At 32.3% G+C, this 13,030-nt stretch overlaps 1 non-coding gene across 1 annotated transcript; it reads right to left on the reverse strand.

Annotated features, from left to right (window-relative positions):
• Nucleotides 1-5,532: 5,532 nt before the first annotated feature.
• Nucleotides 5,533-5,652, reverse strand: LOC111692146. Its single transcript, XR_002763152.1, has one exon. It is a non-coding gene; the product is annotated as a 5S ribosomal RNA (ribosomal RNA).
• Nucleotides 5,653-13,030: the final 7,378 nt, after the last annotated feature.

A 13,030-nucleotide genomic window follows, 5' to 3' on the forward strand; every position in this document is an offset into this window, starting at 1 on the left:
GCACAGGTGCTGTGAACAAAGATGCCGACGGCCTCTATGCTTAGCCGGGGATTAGGTCGGTGATTAAAAGGAAAGAAAGGGATTCTTTCCAGGTAGCCTTAATAAAGGCAGGTAGATTTTGCTCGTTGCAATCACTTCACCTCACAAACAAACACGTCCGCTCAGCTCGGCTGTTCGCACTGAACTGATTTTAAGCGACGAATACGTGTTGTAAAGTCAGCGTTGCTCATAGAGGGCGCCACTTACGACCAATTTTACCGAAAATTTAGTTAATAACTTTTTACCCTGTATGTCTAACATGAAACTTGGTTCAAAACCTAAATGAGCAAAAAATTTTCCATTAATTATGTACTCTTGTTTCATTTCGGTATCTCGATGCGTTTTCGAGAAAAGATCTTCGTTAGCGTCCTAGAAACTTGAACTAACATCTTCGAGTCCAAGATGAATTTCCCTCCCATCATCTTTACATCCTTAACAGCACGACGAAGCGTCTATTCGATGGCCTCGGCATATCGTTATTCAAAGCCTGTGGACTCTGACCTCTGCTAATTGAGATTTAGGATCCAATAAACTATGTCAATATTAATAATGTTGTCAATAAATGGTGGCAAGCCAAGAATGTGAATATTTGCGCAAGGTCTATTAGATACTAGATTATTAATAATAATCGTTAATATACTGTTAGCGATTTTAGAAAGGTAAAAATATCAGGACATCTATTTAGATTTAGTCGACTTGCGAAAACATTTCGTATATAGCGTTAATATTTTAATAATAATATAATTACATTAAATATAATTATACGTTATTTAATACTCACAAACGATAGGGGCCAAACTTATTGTTACCGCGGCCACAGAATTATAACACCAGAAGCGACAGCCGGCTTTTTTCCTTTGATCTCGCCGTATCAAATTTCGATGACCTTGCGCCATTATTTTGTAGGTATAGAGAAGCGCCAAATTTAAAAGTGACAACAATCAGTTGTGTTGTTTATATAAACTTTTTTTTATTCATTGAATAGAGATTTACCTACATAAATATGGTGTGGATTCTTCTTAATTTTATGGTATACTTTATTTCAGTAATTTATTTTATATTTCATTCATAAAATAAGGCATAGTGACAGCTTGTTAGATAAATATAATTATTATATAGCAAGTACTTATATATTTTCATTATTTCATTCATCATTACGTACTTGTCTATAACACTCTCTTATTGTTGATGATAACAATAAATGAAAATTAAAATAAAATATTTAATCATAATTTGTGTTGATGATACTAAAAAAATTTACGTTTTGTGCCCTGGACAGTTCTGATTATTTTTTGTTTTTAAAAAGAAGTTTTAGAAAGAAGAAATGAAAAAATTAAGTGAATTTTTTAAGCGATATTTTTATTTAATTAAAATTTACAAAATACAAACAAATTTTCTTATATGAAATAAATACAAGTATGTATCTTAAGTTAAGATACATACTTGTATTTATTATTAACTGTCAGTTGGTATGTTATATTTAAGAATATAAAAAATATAATACTACAACGAACTAACACCCACGAACAACACAAACTGTTCCACCTTTTCTACTCATGATATTATACAGAAATAAAAAAGTATTTATGCACGAATACAAGAAATACAATAACTGTTGACACACGCGTCAAACATAAAATATTTTGAGGTTGACGGAAATACCTACAAAATAATGGCGATTTTCGCACATGCGCACTCGAAAAAAAAATTGGCGGGAAGCGGAACTGTCGCTTCTGGTGTTATAATTCTGTGCCGCGGCGTTTAGATGATTTTCCAACATCCTTCTGTTTGATTCCAGCATAGGAACCAACGTCGGACAGAACACCTATTGTAGGTCTGGTAACAGCAACAACTGTCTTCTTAACGTTGGTCGCAAAAGTCTTGGATGATGCCCTGGAAACTCGCACTGACATCCTGGGGTTCAAGATGAAGTTCCTCACCATCGCCTATTCTTCCTTAACAGCACGACGGAGCGTCTTCTTTAAGACAGGGTCGCCTCGGCAGATCGTCATCCAAAGACTGTAAGCCCTAACTCCAGCTAGGAGAGATTTAGGATCCAATAACCTATAAATAAAGAAACAAAATTAAAATAAATATATATATTTTTAATTAACCATACCTTAATATTGTTATCCAAATTTCAACCGGCAGGAATGGATGGGTGTTGTCAACAACTGGTAGAAGGCGGGACATCTTTCTTCAGTCACTGTAGAGGTATGTCAAACTGAGGTGCTACTGGCCTTTTTATACCTTACAAGGAACCGTATGTGCAAATGAGCGTGTGACGCTTCAGTGATCGTCACCGGAATGCAACCGTAACGCTCCAGTGATCTTTGCAGGTAATAGTTAATCAATTTAGTGACAAACGTATCACACAAAGTATGATGGGTGTTGAAAATAAATATTTTTTAAGCCAAATATAAGTGTTTACCAACCAAATTATTTTAATACTACCTTATAATTAAAGATTAAGGTTGAATTTACTAAATTTCCACAATTCCAATAAAATTGAGTAGAAATTATGACAGCTAATTTTTTATGGTACAGATCTTATATTTAATCCTCCTAATTATATCTTGCTTTATAGGTAGTAACAAAATTTTGAAAACAAAAATTTTTCGTAATTGTATTTTTTTTAATATAGCGACATTATTCTGTTCGTTCGCCACCAGGATGTCCCAGGGATATCCTAAAGAGAATATACGTTACCAAACTAATAATGAGGTATCCTCCTTATGTTACAAAATAAAATATATACTTCGTATATACGAAACGATATGTCTCGAAAACATATGGATAATGTTCCGCGAAATGCGTCATTAACTGGATATCCTGAGGATAACTTCTGCAATTGGATTATCCATTACCTATAATAACCTTTTTAAATTACAATTCCTTACATAAATCATTTTCTCTTCTTTTCACGTTGCACCTGAACTTCAATATCACTGGCAAAGATAACATAACTGATTCTTTTTGTATCACTTTGCTGGTTTAAGCTCCTGTATTTATGGGATAAAGGTGATTCTGTTCAAATAGATATAATTGCTAAGAAATAATTTTAGGGCAGGTACAAAGTTGAGTAACAGTGTTTTCTGTACAATTGATATTAAAAAATCAGATTCTTTAAAGTAATTTGCTTTGGACCCTTTAAAGTTTAAAGGGTCCAAAGCAAATTACATTTTACTAGATTTTTTACTAAACACTATGAATATGAAGAATCTTTAGCCAATTCCGTATGGTTTTGTTTATAGAAAAGCTGAAAATGTATAAAACTCATTTACGATTAGGAGCTCGTCAGCAACTGATTAAAGATGAAAGTAAATTGTTTGCTCTAATGTTTCAAAAATTTTGGGACAGTTATGAAAAGTTAAAACTATACCCTTCTGAACTTCATACGTTCAAATAATAAATTTATAATAATCTCTACTTCCAATGTTGTCATGGTTTTTGAAGCGCGAACACAAAAAAATCAAGAGCCACAAACGTTTAAATTGGAACTGGTATTTCCAAATTTGTAAAATAAGTTGGTAGTATAATGCTAATAAGTGTTAGGAAAATATGTAGAATCTAACAGTGTATAGGGGGGTAAAACTTTCGAAGTAAACAGAGGTGGCTCGATCGGACTAATTTTGATATTGTTGTATTGACTATAGATCTTTCTACGTCGAATAGAAGCGGTCCACGTATTCCAGGAGGTGGCAATGGAGTGAAAATGGTAAACCTTTACATTTTGATTATTTTTACAAGACTATCGATTTCTAAACGAGCTATAAGTGTACTTAATATACAGGCTGTTACAAATTCGCTTCTCACCACAGGGATCTCGGAAACGGTAAGAGATAAGTAGCTTAAATGGGGGAAAAGTTGCGCAATCAAGGCACCAACATTATGCCTCTAAAAAAATCAAGGCTAACATGATTAGTTTTCGAAATATTTAAAAAAAACCTGAAATTTCGGAAATCCGTTTTTGTTTCATATCAGCCTTGTTTGAGGTGATATTGAAAAAAGAAAAACACTTTCTCTTGGTCACTTTTTTCCCCTCTATCGAATGGCATAATCAATTTTTATATGTAACGTTTCGGCTCCCCAAGACCATCATCAACTTTATTTTTTTAAATACGACCCTAGAAATTTTATTACAATTTTTGCAAGCCTTCATGACCCCCAATACTGTACTACCTCAGCACGAACCAGATTCAGACGTTTCATCTCGAAAAATTCATCTTCTATGTATTCGCTCCAAATTTATCTATTTTTTTTTAGATTTCTATGTTTATTGAATTATCGTAACTCTAAGTATCGTTAGACCCTATGAAATCCACCTAGTTATTTAAACTATTACCGTCACACGTTACAATAAAATATTATTGGAGTTTTAATTTAATCTCCATCACCGTACATAATTCGATAAGTTGTTGCGTCAAAATTAAAACATTATTACAATTTTAATTTCATTATGACAAATTAATTCTTAAAATGCACATTAACAACCAAAACTCCAAAAGAATAGTATACTTTAAAAAATTACAGTAAATGTTCAAAAACGTTTCCGTTTTGGCAAATGTTGAAAATGAAGATAAGCATAATATGATCGGAATTTATTATACCTGTAACAGCAAGTGCGAATGAGCATGTCAGATCTATTTGTTTGAGTTTTGAGCACTCGAGAAACCTAGAAATAACACTATAAGTATGGGATTAAAACTCTAATAATGTTTTATAGTAACGTGTGATGGTAATAGTTTAAATAACTAGATAAATTTCACAGGGTCTAACGACACTTATAGTGTATGATAATTCAATAAACAAAGAAATCTAAATAAAAAATTTCGAAAAATTTGGAACGAATACATTGAAGATTAATTTTTCGAGACAAAACGGCCGAATCTGGTTCGAGCCGAGACAGTACAGTATTGGGGGTCATGAAGGTTTGCAAAAAATGTAATAAAATTTCTAGGGTCGTATTTAAAAAAATAAAGTTGATGATCATCCTGGAGAGACGAAACGTTACATACAAAAATTGATTATGCCATTCGATAAAGAGCAAAAAGTGGCCATGAGAAAGTGTTCTTCTTTTTTTCAATATCACCTCAAACAAGGCTGAAATGAAAGAAAAAAAGGATTTCCAAAATTTCGTTTTTTTTTCAAATATTTCGAAAACTAATCATGTTAGCCTTGATTTTTTAGAGGCATAATGTTGGTGCCCTGATTATGCAACTTTGCTAACTACTACGTATCTCTTATGAGGCGAATTATATGGTTTTCAAAGGCAAAAACAGGGAAAAGGATCTCGCACACACCGTACGGAGATTGGTATTTCCTAATTCTAATTTTCTGAATATTATCTGTTTATAAATAGCTCATTAATTATTTAATGCAAAGATAAATAAAAACAGTCCTCAAATCAAAATATTCTGCATGCAAAAATGTTACTCGCATTATTATTTGTAATTCAATTATTTTATTTGATCATTATTTAAAAAAAAAGTTGGACAACGACACGCGGTGTTCCCAAGCGGTCACCCATCCAAGTACTAACCGCGCCCGACGATGCTTGACTTCAGTGATCGGACGAGAACTGGTATTTTACATCGTGGTATGACCGTTGACTATACTACTAATATTAATATTGGTAGACATTTCGTGTATTATTTTCTATACAGAGCGTAACGGTAACAAAATTTCAATACTTACTGATTTCTCTTCACAAATACAAAAATTTACAGAATTGACCAAAAAGCAAATTTCTGACACATTAAAAACGAGCGTAATTATCATGGATAAAATAAGACACCTCATCACTGGTATATAAATAAATGTATTTATATATTTAATTATTTACCTTATACAAACACTGTAGCATATATTTAAATATAGTGCCTATACATAATATTTAAAATATTTTGCGACTTCTACTGTAAAAAAAGAGAAAACAACTTTGAAAACTGTTGAAAATACTACAGACACCCCAACTGCACACCGTTATTGTTCCAAAGGATCCCTTGCACACCTTAAGGGGGCGATTTAGTATGTATATTTTTACCATGTAACAGAGCTTCAGATGAGGACACATATCATCGAAGAAACTAACATAATTGAATATTATTATATATCAATGTATTCGCAATGGTTCCCGCTAGTGAGTGAAATAAATTTCAATGCTCATGAGAACAGAAGAATAATTTAAATAAATGCCAAAGTACCTCAATTTTAACCATACTGTTAGTCTGCCAATATATTGNAATTAGTAGCAAGTTAGTATAAGTATATATAAGTAGCTATATATTTTAGTAATTAGGCAGTGTTTTTAAATTAATACGACTCACCAAAGTAAAAAAATAATTCAAGTTATATCATTTTTATTGAAAATAGCAGTTAATTTACATTATCGGATTGTTAATGTGAAAATATAAACATTAGACTGTTGACTATTCCATGTTATACGTGTTTTAAGGTCACTTTTGAAGAAGAAACTACATGTAATTTTAAAAACCGTATTTCTGTTTTTATAATGAAGGAATAGTAATTATAAGATTGTTTAAGCTTATTAACTAAAAATTATTGCCTACTCAATAAAAAAATTTTATTGTCCTCGTTAATAATCTATTACTGATTAATAAAATATTTACTCTCTTTCCTTATAAGATTGTATGTACACAAATTGGAGCCGTTCCTGAAAAATCGGGCGAATATGGTTGCAGTGTAAATTATTAGACTTGAAGCGTTGGCCGCTAGAGCAGCACCTGCCGGGGACCCGTTTCGTGACTCACGCTGGGCGATATTTTTTGTACAAAATCCCGTCCTTAAGCGGACATTACATTTACGAGTACTCACATCCGAGTGGGACTACTTGGATCCAAGTACTCGTACTTATATATGTAGGTATATAAATGCCGCTTTATGGAAATTGCTCTTTCGATGAAATTTCCTGAAAATTGATATGTTGTCCCTTTTTTATCACTGATCAAAAGTCTTCATGGCCATGAAGCTCCAAATATCCATCTGGAGAGGATTGGGCCCTCAAAAGGATAAAAAACAGTGAAAAATTGATGCACTGTCAAATAAAATTTTTTGACATATAATGTAGCTTGCTTAACATTGATGAACATAATATTTGATAGAAATCTATGAAATGGTCTCACAAACAAAGAATAAAGACAATTACCGCTGACATTAAAATAACCCGAAGTGCACCACGAGAAGGTTGTCAATGAATTTTTTTTGGGAAAGATTTACGCATATTGAAAAATATATATGGTGTTTCGTGTGTTTATTGAAAATACACACGCACATGCGCATATAGGTACACACAAATAAACTGTCTTCTTCAAGGCAAAATGATATGCAAAATCCGACTTGACATCCTCCTCGTGGTGCACATCGGGTTATTCAGAAAATATAATTTCATATTTCTAGGAAAGATTGACAAATAAAAAGATAACAATATTTATTATTTGTCATTTTGTTTATTTATTTTACACTTAGCGTTAAAGTGGTAAATAAAAAAAATATATTTACAACTGAAGAGTATATTATCTTTGTATATGGGTATTCCAATGGGAACGCTAGACTGAGCAGCCCGAGGATACCACCGAAGATACCCAAACAGACATCAACCTGCCCACACAGACTTTAGTGCATAATTTCGTAGACTTCGAGAAGAAAGTAATCCCGCTCCAAATAGGCCATTCATCCTACTGAAGTGAATGTACAAAGTTGAGGAGATATACCTAATACATTGACAAATCATCAATTAGTTGGTATAGAGAAATGTTATATTCATTTCATCTCCAAAATGTGCAAGCGTTACATGCTGGAGATACTCCTCAGCGATTAGAATTATGCCGCTTGTTACTTCGACGACATGCACAAAAAGATAGATTCATTTCGTTTATCATGTGGTCTGATGAAGCATGTTTCACGAGGGACAGCATCAAGAAGATTTCAGCAATATTTCAGTGTCAACATGTGATAGATACAGATCTGTATAGACCTTTCTTGGAAAATAACCTTAATATTTTTCAAAATATGTGGTATCAGCACGATGGTGCACAACCGCATAGAGGGCGGCAAGTAAATGTCTGGTTAAATAATCATTTCCCGAATAAATGGATAGGTCAACAAAGTCCAATAGCATGTCCAACGCGTTCCCCATATCTAAATCCGTTGGACTTTCATTTATGCGGACATATGAAGCAGCTTGTCTACCATGCTGGAATTACTATCCATAAGCAGTTACTTGAAAGAATTCAGGATGCAGCTAACCAGAAACGAAATGATCCAAATCTCATCCGTTGAGTGACAGAATCTTTTATTCGCCGATGTGAGGTTTGCACTCGAGCCGAGGGTGGACATTTTGAACAATTTTTATAGTCTTAAGATTTGATTAATAAAGGTTAACTAATGTATAAACTTTAAACACGAATAATTATTGTTATAGCAACACTAATTTAGCAAAGTATTAAGAAAATATATGATAACAAAAAATTATAAAACAAGAGAATATATTTCTAGACACCCACAGAGCTACCGCATTTACAAAACAATAGCTGCTTAACTAGCTCAATAATTCATCCCATAGGTAGTGTACCCTTGTCAACTGAACATTTATGAATAAAACATTGAGTTTCAGTGGTTAATTTGAAAATGTTATCATATTGAATATGCATGGAATCCAGCCATGCATTCCTTTTCGGATGGCCTCTATTAGTTTAAATCTCTTAAAATAGGTATAAATGTTTTTTACACATATACAGTTTGTCCCATTTTTCAGGTTAACACCTCTGGAAATGTGAGAAGGCTGTGGACTTTCCACAAGCCAATTTTGTTACAAATAGTACCTTGAAGGGGGGTTATATTCTACTAATCATTTTATTGATGTAGCAAAAGCCTGGCCACTACAATTTTTTAAAAGGGTCGTTTTTCCAGAAAGTGGTAATAGGCATTTTTTTATCAAAAAGATAATATTACCAGGCTATTCAACACCCATCAAAATACACACATACCAAATTTGAACAACAAACGTCTATTGAGAGTTTTTTTATGTGGTGCCAAACTTCGAAAAATCAGACAACTAAAAATTATAATAAGCAGGTCAAAGATTACCATGAAAGTGTAAACAAGTACCAATCGGACAAAGAAAAAATGTAGGCACTATAAATTATATAAACACTTTTAATTGCGGCCATAGTAAAAATAATAATTAACGTACAAAAAATGTAGGTAATGAATTATAAATATTAAGTTGTTAAATTTATTGTTAATGTTAATGTAATGTGTGTTAATTGCAAAGCAATCTAAATTAAATTTTAGTTTTCTCGAACTATGGATTTTTACTTTTGGGGTTTTATAAAACAAAAAGTTTATAAAAACAGACCAAAGAATTTGGATGACCTAATGAATTATTGCATAAGAGAAGCTTGCTCAGAGATCACTCCACAACGGCTATGTAAATTATTTTTAAATTTAAGAAGAGTATTGGAAAACTGTGTTCGACTGAGAGGATGTTTGTTGGAGAAAACTAAAACTTAATTTAGAATAACGTTTTGCAATTTTTTTGTTTAACAACTTAGTATTTATAATTCATTACATGTTACAAGTTATTATTTTTATAATTAATTAATAATAATGAATTAATATAATTAAGTATTGAATTTAAAGTACCTATATTATATCTTTGTCCGACTGGTATTCGTTTTCACTTTCATGGCAATCTTTGACCTGCTTATTATAATTTTTAATTGTCTGATTTTTCGAAGTTTGGCACCACATAAAAAAACACTCAATTGACATTTATCGTTCACATTTGGTATATGGGTATTTTAGTGGGTGTTGAATAGCCTGGTAATAATATATTTTTAATAAAAAAATGCCTAATACTACTTTCTGGAAAAACGGCCCTTTTACAAAATCGTAGTAGGCCAGGTTTTTGTCACATCAATAAAATAATTAGTAGAATATAACCTCTCTTCAGGGTACTATTTGTAAAAAAATTGGCTTGCGGAAAGTCCACAGCCTTCTCACATTTTCAGAGGTCTTAACCTGAAAAACGGGACACACTGTATACACGACGAATGATTGAATTCAAACAATAGTTATTTAGTGTGATGGAAAAAATGTAAATTAGATAGTACAATGGACAATATAATAGAACTAATAATCATTTTCATTAAAAAAATACTGTTAGTGACAACGAGATTGATTAATTAATTAATTTATTTGGCACTTACAAAGTCCAACGGGAGATAGCTCCAAATTCAGGATATATTTGAACACCATCTATGTAAGTCATCTTGTAATCTAGTAGAATCAGTAGAAAATTTAACTTCAAAGAACAGGTCGTCCGCATATAGGTAATAATTAACATCGAGGCATTCAGTCATTAATGAAAATAAGAGTGGTCCCAGAATTGACCCTTGCTAAACAAAGTATAGTTTAGTAGGGTCTAATAGACAATTACATATTTTCTGATAAGAGGGAAATGGTTCTTACGCATTTTTAACCTCACAGGATAAGAATTTGCAACTTAAGAACATCTTAACTAAGCTATTTTTAAAGTTATAATAAATTTTAATTTTTTTGTACCACATGTAAATTTAATATTGCGATTTTCAAGGTCACCAGAAGGTGATTAGTACGATTTTTATTTGTGCGTTATCTAAACGTATAAAAGTATGGTCTATAAGACTGAAATATATAAAGACAACGAATTATTCAAAGACAGAGAAAACTCGATTCTAACAGCATGCAGAGTTGTGGATAAATCGAGTGATAACTTGTATGTGTGAATATGTTATTTGAAAAATACTTTTATTTTTTAAATTCTATGTTCAGTTAAAACAAAGACTTGAACTTAAAAAACAACTCTACGTATGCATATTGAATATAAATTAACCTGACAATATCACGATTTTCAGGGTCACCAGAAGGTAAATTGTACGATTTTTATTTGTGCATTATCTAAAAGTATGGTCTTTAAGACTGAAATATACAAAGTCAACGAATTATTTATTCAAAGGCAGAGAAAACTTGCTTCGAACAGCATGCACTGAGTTGTGGATAAATCGAGTGATAGTTTGTGCGAATGGTGATAATTTTGAACATTTTCTCTGAGGAGGATAAATTAAAAGGTTAGTTTTTTATTATCGTTAATTTTAAGTTTTCACGTTATTTGAAAAATATTTTTATTTTTTAAATTCTATGTTCAGTTAAAAACAAAGACTTGAACTGAAAAAACTGCATATTGTATGCATATTGAATTTACGTTAGCCTGACTTTATTCTAAAAGTTGGTAGTTTTAAATTTTATCAAGAAATTGTAAAATTTATTGCAACGTCTTGTTACAAATAGCAAATTTAGGCAATTTCTTTACCCATTTCTCCAGCAACTTATTGGATCAAAAATATTAAACATATATCACGTTTACCCTTTTAAAAACTGGAAATTTATAATAAAAAAAAGTTCAGTCCAAATTCTTAGCATTAGAATTTTATTTAAGAACAGAGGACCGATTTACACAATAAAATACTTTCTTGAAAACGGCAAACAAAAGGTTTAAGAAATAAATTCAATTACTGGAATTTAAAAAACATTGCCTGATGCCTTCCTTGAGAGTTTTGTACTGAAATTGATTTTAGCATTTTTTATGGTCGTAGAACAACGCACACGTTTCCGTTTTTCTTCCTTTTTTGTAGAGACAGAATAAGTAAACAAAGCTCGCATATATTATTGCAAAGGAGAAACGTATTATAAAGCAGATTCTGAAGTATCTGCGATAAACTCGTCTTACAATTTCAGTGCTATTAGGTCTGTTCCAACAAGAGTCAGGGTTCCGAACCGTCAGAAATGTGCATCCAACTAATTCTTGCGATATATTCACTGAAGACACATTTAAAACTTAGCTGGCCAAACATTTCAAACGGTTCGGAACCAATCCCTGACTCTTGTTGGAACAGACCTATTGTTATTAAGGGATTTATTAAATTACTACGCGTCATTATGGTCATTAAAGTGGAAATTTACCATCTCCTTGAGTGTATACGCTATTAATAACGTATAAACACGAAACGGAACAGATTTTAATTAACTTTTGTAAAAGAAGTTTAATGTTACAGGGTGTAACAAAAATAATGGTGCTTGAATATATTTGTTCTTGGGAGTAGAATATTCACTAATTGCTAACTACACTAACCGTTTCTACTGCTTACAAGAATTGTATTTAATTGAAAGTAACAATTTCAACATATTTGTCATGATAAAAATTTCTCTAATCGACTTGGTAGGTCTTCTATTAACATAATTTATGGTTTATGTTCTACACTTAAAAATGTATGTAACAGTTAAAAGTGGAGAGTGCTGTAAGTATGTACATACATATAAAGTTGATATTCAGGTAGAAAATAAAAAAGTTATCAAGCATTTTTTAACTATACTTATATAAATTCAAAGTGAAAAAATTTTACTTATCTCGAGATATGGTATGTTTCATACATAAAATTTAAAAATAAATGCCTCTTCTTCTATTAGTATTAACAATACAGAGCACATACATAAAACATACATTCATAAATGTTTATAAGCTACGTGACCCCTGAGCTTAGACAACTGAACCGCGCCATTATTCCATGGCTAGAAATTGGCCTCAATGATTTGGGATCGAGGGGGATATCCCTCTTTATCCTGCCTCATCTCGTGTAGGCCTGGACAGCCTTCGTAGGTGAGCCCCATCCGTCGTCTACCTTGACCGCAAATGCGGCCGGTGTAGGCGCTTTGTGGGACCTTCTTTTGTCCTGGCTGGGCCCCGCCGGCTAGGGCCCCGAAGACAACCGAACCACGAGTGGTTCTGGTAACGAAAAGTCCCTAAATCTTGGCGCCACCACTATTGATGATTCGATTACAATGAAAAGTAAGAAACCGTTACGACTACGCTCGAGATACTGCGATCGTTGATTGGTTGAATAAAATCTCGTGAAAAAATACACTAATCACA

Source organism: Anoplophora glabripennis, unplaced genomic scaffold (assembly GCF_000390285.2).
Source record: "Anoplophora glabripennis isolate ALB-LARVAE unplaced genomic scaffold, Agla_2.0 scaffold982, whole genome shotgun sequence".
Classification (NCBI taxonomy): domain Eukaryota; kingdom Metazoa; phylum Arthropoda; class Insecta; order Coleoptera; family Cerambycidae; genus Anoplophora; species Anoplophora glabripennis.